Raw genomic sequence first — 18,765 nt, forward strand, 5'->3', positions numbered from 1 at the left:
TGAAAAGGCAATAGGCTACTTATTAAGGTCTGACTGTAAGAATCCAACAGGCACAGAATGCTTGATTCCTTGCTTTTGAGTACCCACTTTCTTTATAAAGGTTTCGGAACGGCTTCCACACACTACGGAAGCTAAGTTATTTTGTTTATTTTCAGTAATGACAGATCTAATGTTGGCAATAGTGCTTTCTTGAAATATTGTGAAATATAGTGAAATAGCAGTTGAGGATACTGCACGAAGTAGCCGTTCACTATTGAGAAATCAGTGGGTGTGGTTTATTCATCTATAGGGATTAATGGCTTCAGAGACCGCCTTTTGTTTCAATGTTCCCTGAGCATTAGCTAAATACATGATGACATTGAAAATCCATCCAGATGAATGTGGATTATCTACATGAGGAGTGAATTATTTTGTGGCTTTTCTAAACTTCGCCATTGGGGATTAAGTTCTTATACTGGGGCAGCTATATTGAGAACAGAGCGACGAATTGCACATTCCCAGGATAATTCCATCTTCGTTTTGGAGCGGCCTGAGTCTCACTCGGCCAAAGATGGTCAACTCTCGAAATGTTTGGCGTAAGATCAAATTTTATAGGATTTGGCTCGTCTTGAAAGACTCAAACAGTCGATTGTTGCTTAGGTTGTGATCATATGCATAGGTAGGTTAGGTTAGCAATAAAATAAAGATTTTGTGAAATCAGCTTAAGAGAGGAATGCCAATATCACAAACTCCTTTGAATGAATAAATGGTGGTGCCGATGTGATGTACACATTCTCTAGATTTATTGATATTTATCGCAGTTTTTAATACAAATTTTATTTTATGTAGTCTATGTAAATATGTGGATATCCCTGATCGATACTGAATTTGTTCCGCGAATACTTTTAAAGCTAATATTTCAGCTTGAATTTTGTTACCGAAATCCGGTAGTTTAAGGGACAATTTAAATTTTCGTAATATCAAATGCGAAGACATGTTTTTAAATGTCAAATTTTCAAGAAATGTTGCTTCATAACCTAAAGTCACAGTAAGTGGATAGTCTTATTATAGTTGTGATAATCCTAATCGAAATATAGCATGAAAATATTCCCGATTTAAAGAAATTTTTTTTCCAAATTGTTCAATTTCAAATTTCATTTGAAGTTCAAGATCTTTCTAAAATAACTAAATAGTACTTGTATGACATACAAGTCTTTGTATACGATAATTATATAAAATTTTAAATATCTACACTGATATTTCCACATCTCAAAACATAAAAACTTACGCTCATTTATTAACATAAAGTTATACTACAACTGTGCATCTAAACAAACTTGTCACACTTCATGTCAAATTTCTACAATACATATTTCAACTTTCGAATCCTTTTTACATTTCCCTCAAACGAAAATCATAAAGAAAACTTTTTAAATTAATATGACAAATTGATTTTAATCAACTTTTTCTCTACTGCTGCTATTGATTTGTTAAAATAAATAAACCAGAAACAAAACTTTATTGTTTAATCAAAATAAATTTAAATTGTGTTTTTTGTTCGAGGTTTCGGGGTTTAAAAAAACTTTGTTTTGTTTTTTTCATTCTACTACTCAAATTGATGTAAATTTCAACCAACTATTACTATTTTATACAACTGTAAGTGTGCTTGTTGTTGTTGTTATTGTATGAATGTAGGTTTTGTTGGATGTTGTTGGTTGGTATTGTAAAACTGCTTATTATGCAAACAAGAATTAATTTATTTGTCATCATCATCTACAGCAACAACAGAAACAAACAAAACCATTGTACAATTACTTTCTCTACAACAACGACGACAACTTAAATTTCATTTGTTTTTTTCTTCTTCACACCAAAATACAATAATAAAAAAAACAACAAAAAACAAGAAAGGCTTTTTCTGTTGAGGGAGAGACAAAGTTTTTGTTTTTCTCTAGATTTTTGTAGAGGACAGGACAAGTTTAAAACATAGAGAACAGGGAGGAGATGCAATTTACTTCTTCTTCAGTTTGTGATAAAGCTGCCAGATTTATTAATATAATGTATTTATTCAAAGGATGTTTCTGAGGCATTATACTCGGTAAATTACTAATACTGCTTACTTTAAGCTTCTTAAATAATTTCTTCCAAGTTTAAGGGACATTTAGGTAAAGTTTATGTAATAGAAAATTAATTCTATAAAATATGGCAGGTTCTTTAAATTTAATAGAATATATCTGTCTATCACATTCTGCCCAATTATGAACAAAAATTTCCCGGGAGTTTTTTCCCTTTTCTTTATTTTTTAACATTAAATTTTAATAGGAAAAATGGAAAAAAAAACTCTTGGGGAATTTTTTTTCATAATTGCGCTGGTTATCTTTTATATACAGTGAGTGACTGGAATTAAGGAATATAGTTTGTTACAATATCTATTGTTACACACTGTATATTTTTCTCCACTTACAAAACCATTTTCCTACAATTTTCATCACTTCAATAGACAACCAAGGAAAAAAAAACTGAAAATTGTATCTCAACTGTAATAAAAATCCAAGTCAATGACAATTTGAGCTAAAAAAAATCAAATAAAATAAAGAAGAAAAAAAATATATTGATAATAACACATACTCGTACTTACAAAATATAATAAAATTCCGGGAAAAAATTACGTCATATTACAAATAACAAAAAAAAAACGTTGATTAAAAATGTTGAAAAAATATTTGGTTGGAGGAAAATTCGTATAAAGAAACAAATTTATTTAAACATTGTTTGAGTAAATTACTCATGACTCCCTCCCCTGCCTTCCTCCCTAACTCAGCTTTAAAATCATTTGTTTATTTGTCTGTGTTTTTTTATTTGTAATTTTAATTAAATTGTTTTTCTCTACTAGAACATTTTGTTTTAATTAATTTTATGTATTTTTTTATATTTTCTTTGCAGTTCAAAATTTTTCTTATTTAACTGGTGAATAAAACATTAAACAGAATTAAATTGCGAGTAAAAGCCAACAAATTAAATAAAACAATGTAAGTAGTTAACATTTTTACATCATTAAACATTAAATTTATCTTATTGTTGTTAATCTTTAACACCTGACTGTTTGTATCTTGAGTTTAAGTACTTATGAGGAGCCGCAGAAAAAAAGGTACTTTTTCGAATTTTTTTTATTTTTTGGTATTTTTATAATATTTGGGTTGAAATCTTTTATAAAAAATCAATTTCCCAAAATGTTTAAATTTTCCAAAAAGTACCTTTTGTTCTGCGACTCCTTATACAGTGGTTGACAAAACAACTAAATATTCCATATGTAGCCCCAAATAATTTTTTTTTATACCCTTCAGCTTCGTGAGAAGGGTATATATAAGTTTGTCATTCCGTTTGTAATTTCTACATTTTTCATTTCCGACCCTATAAAGTATATATATTCTGGATCCTTATAGATAGCGAAGTCGATTAAGCCATGTCCGTCTGTCTGTCTGTCTGTCTGTCTGTCTGTCTGTCTGTCTGTCTGTCTGTCTGTCTGTCTGTCTGTCTGTCTGTCTGTCTGTCTGTCTGTCTGTCTGTCTGTCTGTCTGTCTGTCTGTCTGTCTGTCTGTCTGTCTGTCTGTCTGTCTGTCTGTCTGTCTGTCTGTCTGTCTGTCTGTCTGTCTGTCTGTCTGTCTGTCTGTCTGTCTGTCTGTCTGTCTGTCTGTCTGTCTGTCTGTCTGTCTGTCTGTCTGTCTGTCTGTCTGTCTGTCTGTCTGTCTGTCTGTCTGTCTGTCTGTCTGTCTGTCTGTCTGTCTGTCTGTCTGTCTGTCTGTCTGTCTGTCTGTCTGTCTGTCTGTCTGTCTGTCTGTCTGTCTGTCTGTCTGTCTGTCTGTCTGTCTGTCTGTCTGTCTGTCTGTCTGTCTGTCTGTCTGTCTGTCTGTCTGTCTGTCTGTCTGTCTGTCTGTCTGTCTGTCTGTCTGTCTGTCTGTCTGTCTGTCTGTCTGTCTGTCTGTCTGTCTGTCTGTCTGTCTGTCTGTCTGTCTGTCTGTCTGTCTGTCTGTCTGTCTGTCTGTCTGTCTGTCTGTCTGTCTGTCTGTCTGTCTGTCTGTCTGTCTGTCTGTCTGTCTGTCTGTCTGTCTGTCTGTCTGTCTGTCTGTCTGTCTGTCTGTATGTCTGTCTGTCTGTCTGTCTGTCTGTCTGTCTGTCTGTCTGTCTGTCTGTCTGTCTGTCTGTCTGTCTGTCTGTCTGTCTGTCTGTCTGTCTGTCTGTTGAAATCAGTTTTCTGAAGACCCCAGATATCTTCGGGATCCAAATCTTCAATAATTCTGTCAGACATGCTTTCGAGAATTTTGCTATTTAAAATCAGCAAAATCGGTCCACAAATGGCTGAGATATGAGGAAAAAACCAAGACAACCTCGATTTTTTACCTATTTTTGACCTATATCTGGATTACTATGACATTAATATAGACAATATGGATATCTAATGATAGATATTTCAAAGACATTTGCAACGACGTATATAAGACCATATTAAGTTGGACCTACAATGGGTCAAAATCGGGAAAAAAAAATTTTAAACCGAATTTTTTTTTTTCAAAAAAAAATTTTTAAAAACCAAAAAAAAATTTAAAATAAATTTTTTTCCAAAAAATGAAAAAAAAAAACTAAAAAAAAATTAAATTTTGTTTACCTAAAAATATTTAAAATTTTGAAGTATAATTTGGTGAAGGGTATATAAGATTCGGCACAGCCGAATATAGCACTCTTACTTGTTTTTTTAGTATTTTACTTGTATAGTTTTATTTATATAAATTAACTGAAAAACAAACAACATAATTATATTCTGAAAAAAGGGAACAAAATTAAAAATATTCACTATTTCGCTAATGACAAAACAATGGAAACTTTTAAACTTCTGCAAGAAAGAAGTGTAAAACGAAGATAATATTTAAAAGAACGATGTAAAAAGCATCCTGTTTACAGTTATTTTATTTTTAAATACTGGTAATTTTTCACAATTTCTTTTTCTAAGTTTTTCGCATAATTGTTTTTTTTTTCAAAGTTAAGATTTGTGAAGACTTAAAAAAATAAAATAATTAATGATTTTGAAGCTGGTTTAAAACAAAAAAGTATCTGTGAAATATTCAATAAATAAATCAACAGTTTCAAAAATTATAAAGAAATTTCGTGAGACCGGTTCTGTAAAAACTCAACATTTAGGTGGAAGACTTCGTAAGACTATTAGACAAGATAATTTAACATCGAGAAAGTTCAAGAAACTCCTCGAGAGGTTGTTAATAGCCTAAAATTAGAAATAAGTACCCGAACAGTTAGTCGCAGGGCAAATGAGGCTGGTCTTGGTTGCTATCGTCCTGTGAAACAACCACTCATTTCTAAAAAGAACCGTTCTGCTCATCTACAATTTGCCAGGGATCATTTAAACTGGTCGATACAGAAATGGAATACTGTCCTCTTTTCCGACGAATCCACATACAATTTAAGAGGCAGTGATGGGAGAACATTTGTAAGACGACCAAAGGGAAAAAGATTATTTCCAAAGTACACAAATAAGACTGTAAAGTTTGGCGTTGGCAATATTATGGTATGGGAATGTTTTTCAGGGCAACGTATGGGCCCAATTCATATTATAAAAGATACCATGACAGGTATAGGATACAGAACCATATTAAACGATGTTATGTATCCATACGCTGAGGAAAATATGCCCCTAGTTTGGAGAATCAAACACGACAACGACCCGAGTAACCGAGTGGTTACAATCCAACGAGGTACGTGTTTTGAAGTGGCCTGCCCAATCGCCATATCTCAATCCCATAGAAAATCTATGGGAAATTGTAGATCGTAAAATAAGGACCCAAAATTACACCAGGAAGGAAGATTTAGCGGAGGCTGTTATAAGGCAATGGCAAAATATTTCAAAGGGGACCATTGACTCTTTAATTGGTTCAATGCATCGTCGATGTGTAGCAGTTATAAAAAATAAGGGATACCCAACAAAATATTGAGTTATTGCAAAGTTTAGACCATATTTATTAAAATAATACCTAAGTTTCCATTGTTTTGTCAATGCCGTAATAAAGAAATCTTTTAATTTTGTTTTCTCATTTTTAGAACCATTGTATATAGACAATTAAGAATTTTGTTTAAATAAGAAACGGCTGAGAGATAAGCTATTTTAATATCGTGGTATTAACGATACAGTGCCCCTAATGAAGGAAGTGAATTGTCTGTTGTCAAATCATAAACTTAAATACTCATCTGCTAGGCCTATGTGAAATTGTAAGTCAATTGGAAATAGCAGATTAATTTTCAAAATATTTTAATTCTGCCTTACTGTTTAAAGAAATTAATTGCAGTGAGTGAATTTTTCAGTTATGCTTACAAATATTCTGTTAAGGTTACTTAAATTCTTTTGTTTTAACATATTTCTACTTTAACACAGCCTTTAATCCACTACAAATAACCTTAACTCCTGCATTCAGTTAAGGCAGCTTATACAAATTAGACACATTATTTACTGCTCACTTATAACAACTCCTCCTTTTGCATATCTTCCAAGGCTTTATATGTTAAGTTCTGACTTCCTAATTTTTCCACGTTTTTTGAAAAATTGTTGTAGTATTTGATTCTTTCCGACAACATTGGTAAACAAGGCCACGTTTGTTAATAATATTATTTTATAAATACACTTCACAGTAAGTGTTCCACTCATTAAACGCAATTTTATTCAATATTTTCCTTGAGTTTTACCTCCGTTCTTTTGTAAGCCTAATGTTAAGCAAATGAAAAAGTAAAATTCTCTTTCTTTTTAAAAGATTTCCATAAGATTATGTGGAAAATTACAGGATGTACACAACAATATTGTAGGTTTGTTGTTGATAAATCGAGTACAAGGAGTACCAGCAGTATGACTAATGATTACAGCAGGAACAGTTTGAAGGAAAATTCTGTTTTTTTTTCTTTCTTTGGTTTTTGGAAGGAAATGTCTTGTTTTTCTATTTATATTTGTATTGTTATTTAGCTGTTTTTATGTTATGACATTGATGAAATATTTTTTTTATTTATGATTCTTTTAGCAGACAAGAATGGTTCTTATTTCAAATTCGTTTTTTTTTGTTATGGTATTTTTGACAAGCATAATTCTTTTAATAAATTGTATTATAAGGCTTAATAGATTTCTTTTTTGTATTGCTACTTAGCTTAATGGTATTTATTTTGAGTTATGAATACAATACATTTTAATCAGCATTTTAAAAATGGCATTTTTTCTAAATTGTTTTCAATTTTATGTACATAGATTAAAGGAAATTTATTAATTTCCTAAAATATTTTAAACAAAAATATGACATATGGAATCTAACTGTAGGGAATGGCGAGCAATACCAGTATTGATCTTATACAGAGGGTCCAATCTTAGGACCATGACGGATGCACCATGGTACATAACAAATGAGAACATACCCAGGGTCTTAGAAGTACCGCTGGTGAAGGATTAGTTTAATAAAGTCCGCTAGACTTCTAACACACACCCAACCGCAATCAAAGCTTCGTAGAGCAAATGTACCACCCCGCTAATATGATTCCCATTTGTCATTTTACATATGATCGGTGATAGACTGGATTAATTGCAACCCAATTATGAATAGAAATTCCCCGGGAGTTTTTCCCTTTTCCCATTTTTTCTATTCAATGGGAAAAAACTCCCGGGAATTTTTTTCATTGATAATTGGGCTGTTGGTTTCCTTAAATCCCCGAAAATATTTTTGTGGTTCAAAAAAAATCAATAATAGTTAACAATAAGGAATAATATTCCTTCAAAGAAGGTTCCAACCATCTCAGAGACAGATTTGGTATCTTCTGTGTCGATTCTACCGAGGATATCGCTGCACTCAATACCTTCTTCTGAAAGCATGTTGTCCAGTTTCGGCAGGATGATCGTACCAAATCCACAGTAGGACTTTCGCTTGAGTTTTCCTTAGCGGCTCCAAAGAGTCCTTGTTAACGACCGACTTTCTCATGCTTCCCTCAGCGTCCGTAACTTTCACAACTTTCCAATCGTTAGTTGGAAGCTGTGAGTTACAGCACTGGATAATCTACAAAATCTCCTCTAGGCTTTCGTGGTATATCATTCAACGATACCAACTCAAGCCTATATCCCGGCCTTACTTCACCCAGCGACGCGACAGCCGTCTTGAGTAGCAACGCTGTGCGTTCATCTACACAAGACATCAACATTACGTGATCCTGTACCAATCAGCATCATCGCTTTTCGGAGGAGTGTCTGGATTCTATGTGAGAACTTTCCAGAACACCCAAATCAAGTTGGGATAAAAACCTCAATGAAGCAATAGGCGGAACTCCTTGTGGTGGCCTTCCCTAGCGTTTTCCTTAGCGGCTCCAAAGAGTCCATGTTCAGGACAACGATCGTCTTTCTCTAGGATTCCTCAGCTTCCGTAACTTTCACTACTTTCCAATTGTTAGTTGGAAGCTGTGAGTTGCAGCACTGGAGAATCTCCAAAATCTCCTCCAGGCTAGATGGCTCAGCTGGAATTTTAGCTATGGTTCTAGGCTTTCGGGGTATATCATTCACCGATACCAACTCAAGCCTAGATCCCGGCCATAATTCACCCAGCGACGCGACAGCCGTCTTGAGTAGCAACGCTGAGCGTTCATCTACATAAGACATCAACATTACGTGATCCTGTAGCAATCGCATTGCAGATGAGTGTTTGGATTCTCTGTGAGAACTTTCCAGAACTCCCCTACCAGTTTTTGCTTCACCATATCCAAACTTGATTGAATTTGGATCCGTCACTGACAGTCCTATCAATAACTTCCCTTACGATGTTGCCTTTGACTTAGCCAAAGAATGCGTTTACCTTAGCGGCTCCAAAGAGTCGTTGTTCAGGACAACAACCGCCTTTATCGAACATCCCTTAGCGTCCGTAACTTTCACAACTTTCCGATTGTAAGCTGTGGGTTACAGCACTTCAGAATCTCCAAGCTCTCATCCGGTCTAGATGGTTCAGCTTGAATTTTAGCTATGTATATATGCTTTCGGGGTATCTTACTCACCTTTACCGCCAAGATCGCGGCCATACTTCAGCCAGCGACGCTACAGCGTCATGATTAGCAACGCTGAACGTTCATCTACACAAGACATCAACATTACGTGATCTTAGTACCAATCAGCATCATCGCATTGCGGAGGATTTCCTGGGTTTTATTTGAGAACTTTCCAGAACACTCCTACCAGTGTTTGCTTCACCATATCCCAACTTAATTGGGATTTGGATCCGTTCAATCGTGAAGCTTTGGGTTACAGCACTGGAGAATCTTCACGATCTCCTCCGGTCTAGATGGCTCAGCTGGAATATTAGCTTTGGATATAGGCCGATACTGCCAATATCCCGGCCATACTTCACCCAGCCGGGATTATCTACACAAGACATCACATTCCAACCAGCAACATCGCAATGCGAATGATTGCCTGGATTCTCTTTGAGATCTTTCCAGAACATCCCTACCATTTTTTGCTTGATTGGGATATGGATCCGTCACTAAAGCTGTCCACACACTGATGATTTGTGAGTGCGATTTGTTCGTGTTCGACTTGTTAATGGGACTGTGCGCGCACAAAATCACATGTAATTTAAAATTTTCAATCACAAATCAGGCGAACAAATCATTCCGTATGTGGCCAGCTTAACACCTTTGTCGATAACTGCTCTAACGATGTTGTCTTTTACAATCTCGCTAAAGGACTTAGCCAACGACTTTTGTGATGCTTTGGAACGTTTGGGTCCGGGTTGCTGGCTCTTGACTGTAGCATAACAGAGGTATCAGCGAGAGGAGGTGCGGTCTTGAGAACAGCTATGTGGCCTTTCGCCCAGGAGAGGGGAGCTTGTTTCTCCTTTGTGAGCTTGTTTCTCCGTGCAGCATTTCTATGCCTGCGATTACTTTCAGAGCCGGAGTTGGCCCGGGGAGGTGGAAATTCAGGACAGGAGGATTCATTCGCTGGTCCTGATCGCACAATGGACTGGGGTTACTTAGTCGCGTCCCCTTCAGAAGCAACCGTGGCAGGGGGTTTAACCGCCTTGACGGATTGGGCTTTAGCAGCTTTGGAGCTACTTAGGGAGAAGTCCTCTTCAGAAGCACCCGTGGAAGGAGGTTAACCGCTTTGACTGTTTGGGGTTTATCAGCTTTGGAGGTACTTGGGGAGAAGGTCAGAGGCACCTCGCCGCTTGCGTAACTACCACCTATATTTTTTACAGTCTGTCAACCTGTGTGTACCATATTGACCTCCTGACTAGTCTGGGCTTATATAGGTTTCATAATATTTTGTACACATTTCCACTTCCCTCACAGAAATGTATGGTTGAGTTCTCGAAAGACTCTTCATTATTTATGCTTGGAGTTCATTGTTTTGACCTTTGTAACATTAGGTACTTTGTGGCCGCTTTGGAAAATTGTTTGATATAAGAAATTGTTATATAAAAGTTCAATTTGGATGATTTTGAATAGTTTGATTTCTGTTTGTTTTATTATCTTTCTTAAAATTACTTCATTTGTCTCCTTGATTTTTGCTAAAAAATCTTCTTCTTAACTTTAAATGCATATCAATTTCGCCTTCAAAACTTATTTGATTACATTCCAAGGAAAATAACGAATTGAATGAGTGAGTTCAATTCCCGAAACAACAATTCAATCAAATAATGTACCAGATAGACATAAATAAATATTCTTTTACTATTTTATGTTCTTTTTCTTTTGCAATCATTTTATTATTTTTTTTATTTCAAATGGCTTTTTTCAAATTTATGTTGGTGCTTGTTAGCTGCAACTACATTGTTGAAGTGAATGAAGCTTTAGTTTATGTGTTCTTTTTTTCGGTTTGGCTTCTTTTTTTTGTTAATAGTATTTTGGCATGTGCGCTGGCTGCTGAGTGTTGTCGTTCTTTATTTTCTTGTACACCGGTCGTAAAAGTAAATTTACATTTATTGCCACCATTGACTATTTCAACCCAATAATCGATTTGAACTGAATTGAACAAGCCAAGCCGTGCACAGCACTGCTCTCTTTAGCTATGAAGTGTTTGAGGAGCAGCTAAGTGTTGTGCTGCAGTGCAGGCAGAGAATAGTAGTAAAAGGGGTGGCGAGGTGGGTGGCTGTTGGTGGTGTAGCAAGTGCAAAGTGCTGCATACAGTTTTAATATGTTGGTGTTTAGGTTTTTGGTTGCCAAATTAACATTAGCCATATTCAAATATATACATCATATTCATGTGTTTTCTAAGGTGGGCTTTCTCCACACAGGGTGAAAGGAAATTGATGGAACATGAAAAAATTTATTAACAAAAATGCTTTAAATCAATTCCGCTGTATACGAATTCATTCATTTATTGTTAAACTCGAGTCGAATTTGAAAGTAAATCAAATTCTTGTCTCCCATATTTTTAGTCCTCCTAACTAACTGACCACTTTTATTCTATCTAGTTATTATGTATATTTATGCTCCAATTAAGTAACAAGTAGTGGTAGTACTTTGACCATGTTTATCAATTCCCTTTTATGTAAAATTTCTTTATATAAAATAATAATTTCATAATTTATGTTCTAAGTTAAAAGGTGGCTTGGTTTTCCATTGAGCTCTTTGTTTCCTCTCTCAATATCAGCTTCTAATATATTCAATAAATCTAATTAAAATTCATAATATTTTGCACGTACTACTTACGTTTATAAGTTTTCATTTGTTTTAATTACTTTCTAGTTAATATGATTATCAAGCAATTAATGGAAATAGGAGTAATATAAATGAATAAAATAATTATACAATTCAAAATGCTGTGATTGTGTTAAGTAGACCATTCAACAATTATTATATGGTCTAGTACATTTATAGTTAAATGACACATTGTAGAATGTGGTCTTGTCTCGATTTTTGTAGAATTTTTAGGTAAGAATGCTAAGGACTGCAATCAGCCAGTCGCTAGTAAAATCAAGAAATCAACAAATTGGCTGCAGAAAGTCAAAAAACAGTGATTATAGGGTGAAATCAAAATGTTTTGGAAATAAATCACAGGAGTATTCGTGTTTAAGTTCTGACGACCGACCCCTCAGCCATCTAAGGAGAGGCGCTGTAGTGTCTTAAAGTACGTGACCTAAGACATGCTTAATTTGGGAATCCAAAGTCAAACATATAAATACGAGGGCGGGTCAATAACTTCGTGACTTTTTGAATGAAACACAGGTTTTTGTATAAAAAAATAATTTTATTTTTCAACATAGTCCCCTTTGAGCTCTATAAACTTTGTCCAACGTTTCTCCACTTTTTTTTATGCCTTTCAGAAAATAAGATTTGCCGAGGTCATCTAAATAGGAAGTTGTTTGTGAGATTATTTCTTTGTTGGAGTCAAATCTCATTCCGCCGAGCCATTTCTTCAGGTTTGGAAACAAGAAATAGTCACTCGGGGCTAAATCCGGAGAATAGGGCGGATGAGTTAGCAATTCGTAGCCTAATTAATGGATTTTTGTCATGGAAACTGAACATGTGTGATCACTTGCATTGTCCTGGTGAAAAAGAACCTTTTTCTTGGCCAAATGCGGTCGATTTTTTTTCAAATCCCCATTCCAGGTTCAATTAGTCGTGCCATAGCATATTGCCATAGCCGTAAACATAGCCATAACATAAGCATTTTTTACAATCCTTGATTTGTGGTGCCATAACCATAAACAGCAGTTTAAATCGACTTTATAAGTTGCCATAATATTCGCTATTGATTGTTTTACCCTGTTGAAGGTAGTCAATGTATACCGCGTGTATCCCAAAAAACGATCGCCTTGACTTTATTGGCTGACAAACCGACCTTGCTTGCCTTGTTTGTGTTTGATTCGCTTCGAGAATCACACTGTTTTATCTCTGGTGTGTTGTGGTGGATCCATGCTTTGTCCTCGGTTACGAAACGGCGCTAAAACTCGTCCATATTGCGGTTGAATAACCCCAGAAACTCCTGTCAAGTTGTCACACGATTTCGTTTGTGGTCGATATTGAGCAAACGCGGCACCCATCTATCTTACACTATATTTTCAAATATTTTTGGAAATAATTTCTTCAATCAAACTTCAAAAAAACTAAAAGAGGAAAATGAAAACATTTTTTCTATAATTTTTTGTTTAATATTTGGGGGATTCAAACGGTCTGCTATTATGTCGTATTGTCATAATGTCGTAAAATATTTTTTTAGTTTAAACAAATTCTTGTTGTGCTGCAAACAAAAAAAGTGTTATTTTATGACAAACCAATAAACATAGTTCTAAAAGTCTAATTAGTTTATAACTTTTTTGTTTAAAACCCAACAAAATAGGAGACCGTTTGAATCCCCCAATTGTATTATTAGAAAATATCTTAAATAAATCAAGTTATCTTAAATAAATCACATTAAAAACTGACAGATGGCATAAATGAAATCAAAATAATTAATTTGTATTAAAGTGCAAAACCCTCTATCTGATCATTTCATACATACACATTTAATATTTTTGAAAAACAAAACACTCTATCTATCATAAAGTCCACAATATTGCAAAATTCTAAAAACCAATTATATGTGAGATTCAATAGGCGCTTTTAAAAAATATTGCAGAATACCGAATTTTAATAACTCAAGTAATACGCGATGAAAAGAGTTTTTTGGTTCTCCTGATAAGTTGTGTTTTTCAATAAGAGGGTTTTGAAAATAGGCCCTCGATATGTATAATTTGAAATACATCATAGTATCTAAAAAAATTGCTCGTTTTGGATTGCTAGCTTTGGGATTTTAGAATACTTTGCAAAATTTTGATAATATATAGGTTAAATTCGAAAGGTCCTAGGCAAGGTTCCGGAAAGTCGTATTAGTACATATATTTTAGAAGTTTTTTACTTTAAACTTATCCTTGTTGAGATGGCTTTCATATAAATATAAAATCAGTTTTCGTTTTTCGGCCACAAAAAAAAAATAACGAAATTCCAATTATTTTCCAATTTCCAAATATTGCTTTGACTGTTATATGTAAATAAACAAAGTAAAAAGTAATACTTTTATAATTTGGAAATGTATGTTATTTTTAGATTATATCATATTTAATGTTTGTTATTTTTAACTGAAATTCCACTGAAATGTGATAGAATTTCTTTTTTTTTTGGAGAAAAAAAAAAAACACTTTGATAAATAAAACCAAAGAAAATAAACTTTTAAACAAAAAACTATAATTAAAAGTTTAAAACTACCTTTTATAAAAACAAATAAAAAAAACAACAACTAACATCGCTTTTTAACACGAAACCTCAAAGAAAACCAAAAGTAGTATTCATTCATAACCAGGGAAGGGAAGTGTTTCAGTACTTTTTCATAATTGTAACAATATTTTTAAGTGTACTGATAATAGAAAAATAAATAAATAATATCGTTATCGATATAATCGTAAATATAGTTACCGTTATTCTATAAAAATGTTTGATTTCAATAATAGAGTTTATTTAAACAGAATTTATTAACCATTAAACATTTTAGTCAGACCTATATTACAGTTTTTATTTATATTTTAATAATAACACTGTCCAACAAATTGAGACTTTTTGATTGGAACAGAATAGCGACCCTATAATTCTGAAAGGGCATATTGAGTAGATTATTTTTGTGGAATAAACTATAAGAACTATTTATATTTTAAATTTCAGCTCATTCGGATCATACTTGAATTTTTGGAGATTTTTTTAAACAAGTAAGAGAGCTATATTCGGCTGTACCGAATCTTATATACCCTTCACCAAATTATACTTCAAAATTAAAATTTTAAATATTTTTAGGTAAACAAAGTTTATTTTTTTTTAAAAAAAGGTAGTTTTTCCATTTTTTTAAATTTTTTTTTTCGAATATTTTTTTTAAATTAAAATTTTTTTTTTAATATTTAGCGAAAAAAAACTTGATGAAAAAAAAATCCCGGTTAAAAAATATTTTTTCCGACTTTGACCCATTATAGGTCCAACTATGTAACTATAGTATTATATACGTCATTGCAAAGATCTTTGAAATATCCAGACGGACAGACAGACGGAAGGACATGGCTTAATCGACTCCGCTATATATAAGAATCCAGAATATATATACTTTATAAAATGTAGACATTACAAACGGAATGACAAACTTATATATACCCTTCTCACGATGGTGAAGGGTATAAAAATGTGAGACCCGAGGTGTCATGTAATTTTGCTAATTAAGCGTAAAGGGCTTTATTTACAACTTTTGTATCTTAGGTGACCCCTACTGCAATTTTCCCGCAAAAATTTTCTTAGAATATTTTAATCCTTAAATGTCTTTTTTGAAAAGACTTTTTTTTAGATTTTCTCGAAAAATGGGTCAAATTGACCCCTAAAGAGAGGAGATAGAGGCTTAAGATCTTCCACAAAAATGATCCCCATAAAATTCTGACAATAAGAATTCTCTTAAATATTAACTTACAACATTTTTATACCCTTCACCATGAGTGGCAAGGGTATATATAAGTTTGTCATTCCGTTTGTAATTTCTACATTTTTCATTTACGACCCCACAAAGTATATATATTCTGAATCGTTATAAATAGCGGAGTCGATATAGCCATGTCCGTCTGTCCGCCTGTGTGTTGAAATCAACTTTCTGAAGCCCCCAAATAACTTACATACACGAATGATACATCAATATCTCCGAAATTCTTCCTGCTCGGTTGCTATTTAAAATCGAGAAAATCGGTCCACAAATCGATTTTTGACCTATTTTTGACCCATATCTGGATTACTAAATCATTAATATAGACAATATGGATATCTAATGATAGATATTTCAAAGACCTGCGCAACGACGTATATAAGACTATAGTAAGTTGGACCTACAATGGGTCAAAATCGGAAAAAATATTTTTTAACCCGAATTTTTTTTTTTCACCAAAATTTTTTTTCACTAAATATTAAAAAAAAAAATTGAAAGCTGAAAAAAAAAAATTTTAAATTAAAAAAAATTATAAAATTTAAAAAAAAATTAAAAAATAAATTTAAAAATCAATTTCGAAAAAACAACTGGAAAAAAATTTAAATTTTGTTTACCTAAAAATATTTACTTGTTTTTTGTACCTTCTATCAAAAAATTAAAACTTTGACCCACCTTTCAGAATTATAGGGTCGCTATTCTGTTCCAAAAATGCGGTTGGACAGTGTAATTAAATTAATATTTTAATTTATTTTTCCTTTTTTTTATTTTCAGGTACGTTAAAGGTTTTTACTATTTTGTATAAGTAATAATAAGTGAGTAAAATTATTAAATATTGTTTGGTATTGTGAAACATTTGTACAATATGTAAGTATTGGCCATTTTGTTAGCTATGACCTTTTTTAATCACACAATTTGAGCATTTAAATTTTGCAATAAGTCGAAAAAATTTTAATGAAATATCCAAGAACCATCAAACATTCCATCCCTGATCTATCGTGTAAAATGGTAAACTTTAAATTTTTATCCAGCAAAGTTTAATATTATTTGGCTGCATAAAAAAAAACTTATACAAATATTTCAGTCAAATTTTGTTTGCTGTTTAACTTGATAAAATGTCTGCAAATGGGGTTAAATAAAGTTTTACTTTAAGTAAATTTTAGTTCTTAAAACAATAAAAGGAAATCCGAAAACTGTTACAATTAAAGTAACAAACAAGGAATAATTGGAAATAAGGCTAAATGTCTAATTGCTTGTCTGTCTGTAATTTATATATTTTTAGGTCAGTGGAGTTACTTTGAACAAGTCGGTTAATTTAGCGTTAAAACAATTATAACTTTAGTGTGCCTAAGTAACCTAGAGTGTAGTCAGTTTAAACTTTGTTTTGTACTGAACTTTAGAAAGTAGCTATTTTACCCACCACAAGTAATCTAGTGGAGAGTCAATAGTCGCTAAGTGTCTTTTTGGAATCCTAATTACTAATTACATAATTTTAGGTCATTTGTAATGCAAACAGAAGTTAATTGGTTACTATATACATCCCAAGTTATCTAGCGTGAAGTCAATTGTCTGCATGTAATCTGTGGTGTAGTCACTTTAAACTTTGTTTTGTACCCAACTTTAGAAAGTATTTATTTTACCCACCAGAATTAAATTTATATAATTATGTGTCCTTTTGTAGTTTAGTCATTATATTCTATGAAGGGTTAATTGACTTCCGCCTAGGACACGAACATGTTAAATTGACTAGTCGCATTGGAGATAGGTAAAATCATTACATTGATACATTCATTGAGAACTGCTGGGTCGTTTCTATATTCCAATTTTCTTTTATCTGCCACCATAATGACTAAAACATTGTGAAAATTAATCATTAAAGACTATGACAAATTGTCAGTTTTAACTCATATGTAACCGCCTTTATTTGTTCATCATACAAAAATTTCTATTTGTAAAAAATCGTGTTTAATTGATTTTAGAATTTTGTTTGAAACAAAATAGAAAAACAAAACTAATCTTAAGTCAATATTAGTCACACTTTTTTTGTGGTTTAGTTTGTGCAAATTGGAAAAATATTTCAAAAATTTAACACTGATTTAATTGACTGCAAAAAAATAGCAAAAAAAATATGACAGCATATGTAAATATTAAACGCTGTGGCTCTGGGTTCTCAACGAGGGTCGTCAAAAATAACTAGACAAAATAATATTTCTGATATTTTTATCTCAAAAAAACTAAAGTATCTTTCAATAGGGACTTGCAGACTTTGATAGTTGATATCCGCCATATTGCTGAAGCTACATCTTTCGAATTGGCTGTCATTTATTCAGTTTGTTTGGTCAAATCACCATGTAAAAGAGCTGTAAATGAATCATTCAACTTGAATTAATTCGCACAACTCCAAAGTCCAACGAAGTCAAATCGCACGATCATTTCCAACTCAAATGAATTGCATTTCCTTTCCAATTCAAATTAATTTGTCAAATGGAATTGAATTGATTTTGAATTAATTCAAATGAATTAGAAAAAAGAATTAGCAATTAATTTACTGTTATTCAACTAATTTTTTATGTAAAAGACAGCAAGCAATACTGTCGTTTTGTATAGATTTGAAATTCCCACGATATAGTAGAATTGTCAGGTAGCGGCAGAATAGGAATTGAATTATTAGGTATCGGCGAAAATCGTATCAAAATGGGAATATTTTGTTTAATTGCTAAAAGAAACTTAAATATTTATTTTTCATTCCCCCTAGATCTGCTCTTGAATTTTATTGATTGCAACTCATTTTTGATTTCATTCATTTGAATTGCAATTCATTGTTCTAATCCATTTGAATGATTTCAAAATCAATTCAATTCAAACGAATTGAAAATAAATTGCAATTCACTTTAACGAATTCATTTTAATTGGAAACGAATTGCAACTCCTTTTTACAAATTCATTTGAATTGAAAACGAATTGAAATTGAATTGATTCGAATTGATACAAATTTCATTCAATTCTTTTTTGTTGTGAAAAGAATTAATTCAAAAACATTATACACGAGCAATTTGAGGGCATGGTCAACTCACGTGGACTGTCTACAGAGATCGTGCGATTTGACTTCGTTGGACTTTTTCTTAATGTGAATAAACTGCAAACAACAGAGGCTTTCAAAGTCAACATAAACCATGTCATCGGGGAAAATGAGCCTTATTTATGGGAATTTGGTCATTTCGGATGCTTGCCACCCAGTGAAACCGCGGTGGACATTTTCAAGATGTTATATTCCATACATATTGGCATCT

At 32.8% G+C, this 18,765-nt stretch overlaps 1 protein-coding gene across 2 annotated transcripts in view; it reads left to right on the forward strand.

The window, feature by feature from the left end:
* The window catches only part of cdc14 (cell division cycle protein 14), a 109,894-nt gene that overhangs the window by 33,640 nt on the left and 57,489 nt on the right, over positions 1-18,765 (forward strand). For both annotated transcript variants that reach the window (XM_065499611.1, XM_065499612.1), the window contains exon 2: positions 2,923-3,008. The gene's annotated coding sequence lies outside the window, so the exon portion shown is untranslated. The remainder of the gene's footprint in view (positions 1-2,922; positions 3,009-18,765) is intronic.

Source organism: Calliphora vicina, chromosome 2 (genome assembly GCF_958450345.1).
Source record: "Calliphora vicina chromosome 2, idCalVici1.1, whole genome shotgun sequence".
NCBI lineage: Eukaryota > Metazoa > Arthropoda > Insecta > Diptera > Calliphoridae > Calliphora > Calliphora vicina.